Here is a 7,603-nt window from a genome sequence, read left to right on the forward strand (position 1 = left end):
GGGGGATGGGGGGGGGGGGGGGGGGGGGCGAGGGGAGAGACTGGGCTAGGAGATCACATAAACAGTACAGTCGGTCTGGTGTCTCCATCTCTTCTGTCCCCCTCTCTCCTCTCGGTCTGGTGTCTCCATCTCTTCTGTCCCCCTCTCTCCTCTCGGTCTGGTGTCCATCGCTTCTCCTTCCTGCAGGAGTTCTAGAGCTCTGGTCTGGGTCTGTCCTGTGTAAAAAGGCTGGTTGATGGATAACAGGCTCCAGGAGGCACGGCTTTGTAGGGACTAGGGTTAGCGGGATGGGACACACCCACCAAAGTCCTAAAAAGAGTAGTGGATCAGGACACACACTTTCAAGGCAGTCAGCAGCAGCATCTTAGCTGGAACGGAGCCCTCCTTTAATACTTGAATGTTTTGATACATTTGAGTCATTTAGCAGATGCTCTTATCCAGAGCAACTTACAGGAGCAATTAGGGTTAAGTGTCTTGCTCAAGGGCACAGACAGATTTTTCACCTTTTCGGCACGGGGATTCGAACCAGTAACCTTTTGTTTACAGACCCAACACTCTTACTTGCTAAGCTACCTGCCGCCCTTTGATAACATGGCTCCAGCCAGCCTGTCACTTAGTCACAATACATTGTGGTGAGAGGCAAAAGCCACTGCCATACAATACTGGATTAGAAATGGAGGGATTAGCAGTGAAAAGAGGGCTTGGAGTGGATCCAAAATTTGGTCAGATCAGCTCTTTTTATAAAAAACAACAAAGGCTTTGACTGAGGGGAGAATGAGCGTTAGGATTGGAGAGCACAGTTAATTTGGATTGATGTGTTCATACTTGACTTCATAAGAACCAGCTTGTTATCAGAAATGTAAACAGGTAACAGTATGGATAAAGATGATGGTTACATCTGCCAGAAAATATCCATGATGTACCTGTATTTCATTAAAATCCTGAGGCGCGAACAGAACAACAAGCTCCACAATACAGATGTATCCAGAGGAGAACAACCTAGAAGCAAGAGAGAGCTAACGCACGCACAGCACCACTCGCCCTAACCTAATTAAGGGAACATATGTGATTTGTGCAGCCAGATATTTGGCATTGGTTTGTTTACTTGGCTGTAAAAACAAAGTGTTACCCTGAGAGACGCAGAGAAGTGAGACCAGACCCAGTACACACAGCCCCAAGCTAGAGTATTAATATGGGCCTAATGGTCAGGAGGTGGAACACAGAGGCCAGACTTAAGGCTAGATGTACTAGGCAGATGAGAGATTACTAATACTTAAAAAGCACAGTTTGTGAAAATCTACTCTCTGCCGACCCTGAATAGTCACGGGGAGTATGAACTCTTCTGCTGCCACTCCAGCTCTCTGTTCTGTTCTCTGGCACACACACACACACACACACACACACACACACACACACAACACGCACACACACACACACACACACACACACACACACACACACACACACACACACACACCCACACACACACACACACACAGCTGTAACATTGGCCCCTGGTGAGCAGTTAGTAGCAGGCTCTCTGCCCCTGCCGTATACACACACACCGGACTTGTGTCCTGTCTGCCTGCGGTAAGTCCCCTCTGTGTGAGTCTACTTCCATTAGTCAGGATCAGTCCAGGGCAAGATCAACTCTCTCCAGACAACTATCACAACAGTCTCTGGAGGGGGGGGGGGGGGGTCCGTTTCAGTCAACACACACACACTCAGTCTAAGCGTGCAGGAGCTAATGTCCACCACCGAAGCCTGCTCCATCCAAAAAAACTCAACTGCATCAACAACAATATGTAAACTACAAGGATTCCCTCTGTGTTCAACATCGTGTAATGCCATGTTCATTTCAGGCCATGCTGTGAGTCCCTACAGGTAAAGACAGAGTGGTCTAGTCAGTGGATGCACTGAGAATCAGCTAGTGTTTCACAGACCTCAAAGTAGACTTCAGCTTTAACACAAAGATTACCAGATTACCTACCTTACCACTAACTTTAAACTCATTAAGGGGGTAGCAGTGGTCGTGTGCTACCTACTCTGTCTATGTAGATAAGAACGGTGTCCATCCCACCATCTGTCCACTCTCAGGTCTGCCTCCCATGGCCTCCCATTACATTTACACCCCGCCCTGAATGTAAGCCAGGGCGGGATCAGCCAGCGGCGGCTCCCCGCATGCGCGATTCATTTGCAGTCTGGACGCGGAGGGGTGAACATCTCCTGCTCTGACTGCAGCTGGGAGGGACTGCTGCGCGAGGACTGGGCCGCCTGTGAGTGCTTTGGGACGGGGGTGGGGCCCACGGCAGCACCCGCTGCTCGTTGAGAAGAGTAAGAAAGATACGTGCTTTCACGTCAGTCCCAAAAGTCTCCAATAACACCAGAAAAAGTCACTAGATTTGTCGCTAGTCGCTTTTTTGAAAATGTGTCGCTATAGGGTTCTGAATACTCGCTAAATATAGCGACAAAGTCGCTAAGTTGGCAACACTGCACAGCTTTCCTATTTTGACAGCAGAAGCCGGCAATAGGCGAATATCACAACACTGGCAGGTAAGTTATACTGTGAAACACTATCATTCCACTATTACTGCAGATATATTATGGACATTTTCTAAAATTACAATGCAAAAATACAAATCCTATTTGTAGTACCTTTTATGTTGTTTTTGAACAACCTACAAATATGGTAGGCTTAATGTAATAATGAGAGAGATAGAACAAACAATAGCAAGATAGAAACATCTAATGAGAAATTTGAACAAACCTGACTGTTGAGCAAAGCATTATGACATAAAATGCATTGATGCAAGACCGCAAATGTTTTTTTTTTAATGCCAAAAGTCTAATCCTTATAATTTAAATAACATAAAAGCATTAAGACAAATTCAGTTATGAAAGTATTTCACAAATATTCTGTGTTTAATGTCCTAAATTTGCTATGCTATTTTCAATCACAACTTTATTCTAAAATGACAAATAAGTGACATTGAGCAAACAATACCAAGATGGAAAAATCGAAACATGAAATAAAACGGTGTAACCTAGTTGGCCTGGACCTATTTCCATATTACTCTAGCAATGTCAACCTACCTTCAAGGCCTAGTAGCCTAATAAGAGAGGATTAGGCAAAAATGCAAATCAGTTTATAATTATCCAGTTCTGAGGACAGCAGAGTAGCTTGCTCTGTCTGCAGCCCATGATGATTTACAACCCATTGCACGATGCACAGCCAGCGAGGCTCTTTGACTGTGTCACTTGCTCTACCTGCGCGCTTCGGCACACATAGACATGCCCACACACACACACACACACACACACACCTCTTTCGTGCCACAGATCCACTAAATATATTTTGTCAATGTGGGGATTTATCTCATCCCTCTCATAGCATGCAAGCTCACAGTGGGATCTTTTAAAAACTTGTTTCGGAGGGGGGTGGGGTGGGGGGGCAATAGCGGGCTATACCAGAGTATATCACAATGTTTAATGAGTGCATAATCACGTTGACATCACCCAACCCTAGTTCACAGAGCAGTCCCTAACTTCAGATAACACTAGCCACAAGAATCCAGTGGAACCAATTTATGTTTCTGTTTGCCTTGTAAATCAGCCCTGGTTTTAACCCTTTAGGAGGACCGCTTAACAGATAACAATGTCCCTGTTCTGCCACAGGAGTCAACACAACACAGTGCTGTTGCCATGTCTGTGTGGTTTATGTTTTCAGTTACTTATCATTTCAAAAGGCCAGTGACATTGTGAGTGACAGGGGAGATAGAGGCCCTTCCTCCTCTTTTTTGTCTCGGATGGTGCATAGAGGATTTATACAGACACCGCTAGTCAAGTCCAGTGAGTCTGACGTTTAAATTATCTGGACATTGATATGTTAATTTGATACAAAAGACATTAATTTATAGGATATTAATAGTATAACAAGATGAGGCTTGGGATACACACAAAACATGACTACCTTCGGAAAATGAGACGCAAAGAAACTAGTCTCTTGACAGTAATAGGTACAAGGGGCTATTTCAAAGTCTACACAGTCACCCTCTTTTCCTCGTTCTCTCTCAAGCTCACACGCGGGCACACGTTCCTTGCACCCTCACTCTGTGCTGTAGATCCCATTACACTGGCAGCAGCAGTATGTATTGATCTGTTAAGGTTGGCTCAATCTGGGACCGAACTTTATCACAAACACTGTACAACTCTGAACAAAACCTCTGAACTGTGACTGAGTATAGTCCTATTTCCAGTGTGATCTCCTACTCATTTCCATTTCTAATTCACAATGCCTTGGTTCTCTCTCAATCTTGCTTCCATTCTCTTCCACTGATTTGCATTCTTTCTGTACATATAATTGATTTCACATGCCCCCTCTTCTGAAAATGTCATCTATAATTCTCTGTGATTGCATGCTGAAAGCTAAGTGTTCACTGACCCATTTGCACCAAATACAAAGACATGGACAACAAATCTGACTATAGAAACTAGACCTCGGCCTCCCGAGTGGCTCAGCGGTTTAAGGCACTGCATCGCAGTGCTAAATGCATTACTACAGACCTGGTTCATTCTGGGCTGTGCCACAACCGGCCGTGGCCGGGAGTCCCATAGGACGGTGCACAATTGGCCCAGCGTCGTCTGGGTTAGGGGAGGATTTGGCCGGTGGGGCTTTACTTGACTCATTGCGATCTAGCGACTCCTTGTGGCGGGCCGGGTTCCTGCAGGCTGACTCCGGTTGCCAGTTGAACAGTGTTTTACTCCAACACATTGGTGTGGCTGGCTTCCGCGTTAAACTGGCGGGTGTTAATAAGGAGCGCGGTTAGGCAGGTCATGTTTTGGTGGACGCATGACTCCACCGTCGCCTCTCCCGAGCCCGTTGGGGAGTTGCAGCAATGAGACAAGATCCAAAATTGGGGAGAAAAAGGGGGTAGTAAAAAAACAAATAATAATAATAAATATATATAACTACACCTTGTCTCTCTCTATCCGCCTCTCTCGCGGATAGATGGTTTTGTATGGTCAAAACCATCCCCTCTTCCAGCTTCATCCTTCAGTTCCTAACACTGTAGTTTAGTAAATAATGAGAGGAGGGTGGTAGGGGGAGAGGTGACTGAAGGGAATACCTTCCACTGCCTTCTAAGACACTATCCCTGGACACGTAAACACAGATACAGAGCGCACACACACACAAGTGTTTGTTTTACTATCCAAACAATTGATTTCCATTCAAAATCCGATTTTTCTTAACTTTAACCTCAACCCTAACCTTAACCCCAAACCTCACCCTAATTCTAACCCTAATTCTAACCCCTAAGCCTAAAATAGACCTTTTTCCTTGTGAGGACTGGCGAAATGTTCCCACAAGGACAGTAAAACCACACACACCCCCCTGTCTTTCCCCTGTCAGCTGCACCAAGGGGCTGTTGAGAGGTAGTTGAAAGGTAGTTGTGTGGGTGGCATAGCTGACTCTCACTTCATTTGTGTGTGTGTGTGTGTGTGTGTGTGTGTGTGTGTGTGTGTGTGTGTGTGTGTGTGTGTGTGTGTGCGACTGCTTGCGTGTGTTTGTGTATGTGTGTGTGTTAGAGGGACTCTCTTCATACACCCTAACTGTTCCATGTCTCTGCCCTCTCAGTGTAGTCCCTGTCTCAATCTCTGTCCCTGAGCAGTAGTCAGATAAAGAGAAAAAGAGGAGCGACTTACCGGATGCCTGCCCTGAGGGTACATGGTCCCAGGAGAGATGTTCAGTCTGTTTGATTATCAGGTCAGAGCCTGTCCCCTGGCCCTCCACTCCTCTGCCCACCACCAGGAACACAGCCCAGTCCAGATCTTTCCCACTGCTTTGGTCTGGTCTCAGGCAAGGTTGGAGAGAGCAGTCCTCCCTCCTGCCCAGTCCTGCTCTCTTCTCTTCTTTCCGTTCAGCTCTGCTCTGTCTGTCCCTGTCCGACACGGAGCCTGTCGACACAGCTGGGAGAGCTCTGTCAGTGCATCCGTCAAACAGGTCTCACGGTAAAACAAATCCCCACACTAACACTTTGGCTCCTTTTCCTTCTTCCCGTTTCCTCGGTGTAACCAAAGTCTCACTCTGGTTTCTCTCTTCCTCTCTCCGTCTCTCTCGCTCTGTGATCAGTTGGAGTCCACACGCACTGACATGGCAGTGAAGCTTGAGCGTTACACCCAAGTACCCCCCCTTTCCTGTCCCTTCACCAACCCCTCCAACAAGATACAAACACTACACTCCTCCATTCAAATTCACCTACAATCTACAGTACCTCCAGTCCCTCTTCTTCTCATAGGAGAGAACAGAACCTTAAACTGAAGGGTTGTGTTGTCTGTTGGAATACAACATTTAAAAAAGAGGGAGAAAAACTATGACAGAGAGCGAGCTTTGCTTTTAATCTAAATGTAAAAAAAAAAATTAAACAGGAAAGAACAGCAGGTCACTAGAAGATCCAGTAGGATTTTCAGCCGGGAGCCCTGGACTGTAATATATTGTGCCTGTTGGCTTCAACATAAACAAGACAGCCTGCTAAAGCTCCCCTTAAGGTGGAGCGGCTGAGATAGAGACACACCGACATGGAGATAGATAGAGATCCCCTTTCAATTGTAGTCAGATGGACAAAGCAATCAGCCATGCACAAAGAGACAGGCGCAAACAGAAAGACACATCCTTACACACTATCGTTATAGATACGAGTGCAGCCACACTCGTAAACGAACCACTCACACAAACACAAAAACACACACAAACGCATAATTAGTCATTCTGAAGAGATGAAAGGTATGTCAGTATTCTAGTTCATACACGCACACACACTGACGACACACACACTGACGACACACACACTGACGAGAGAGAGAGAGAGAGAGAGAGAGAGGGATTTCACAGATTTCAATACCCCTGTATTTATTTGAATGTCATGAAGAAAATAGTCCTTTCAGTACATAAATGTATCCTCAGCAAAGAACTGGGTCTACAAAACATAGGCTATGTTAAACATGCAATGTCGAAAAATGTCTCAAGACATACTAATAATGTAGCGGTTATTTCTGCCCAGATTGTTATTTAAATCCATAAGTCTGTACTCCCACTGTTTGCCTATAGGCTTGATGAGTTTACAGAGGGCGGCTTCACTGTTGAACTTGATCAACCAGGAATTAATCCCTTATGATTGAACATCCCCCTCTCATCGCTTCCAAGACTCTTACCAGGAAAGAACACACAGACAGACACGCACTCTTTACAGCATCTTGAAAAAGAGGTCACCTAGTAACAAGTAAAGCTCTTTCCATTTTTACAGAACATAAGTTTACAGTAACTAAGGCATTTGGTACACTAAAGCTCACAAAAACAGGTTAATACACACCCCTGGACCTAACTATGCTGCACATCAATCCTTCTCTCTTACAGTCAGTAACTGGAGTTATTCATATCCCTAACTAACCCTCCCTCCCCTCTCTCATTCTTTATCCATCCATCTCTTCATCATCCACAACTCATTTCCCCCCTCTAGATATTTCTCTCCCTCCCTCCTCTCCCTGAGGTAAGTATTCCCTCACCCTCCACCCAAGCAGGTAGGGGATTGCACTAATCATAGTTATC

The 7,603-nt window shown here is 45.6% G+C and overlaps 1 long non-coding RNA gene across 1 annotated transcript in view; it reads right to left on the reverse strand.

Annotated features, from left to right (window-relative positions):
* LOC111972123 (uncharacterized) overlaps positions 1-6,929 on the reverse strand; it is a 12,886-nt gene extending 5,957 nt beyond the window's left edge. The window contains exon 1 of the long non-coding RNA XR_002878383.2: positions 5,704-6,929. This is a non-coding gene — a long non-coding RNA (uncharacterized lncRNA). The remainder of the gene's footprint in view (positions 1-5,703) is intronic.
* Between the last annotated feature and the right edge of the window lie 674 nt (positions 6,930-7,603).

This window comes from Salvelinus sp. IW2-2015, linkage group LG13, assembly GCF_002910315.2.
Source record: "Salvelinus sp. IW2-2015 linkage group LG13, ASM291031v2, whole genome shotgun sequence".
Lineage (NCBI taxonomy): Eukaryota > Metazoa > Chordata > Actinopteri > Salmoniformes > Salmonidae > Salvelinus > Salvelinus sp. IW2-2015.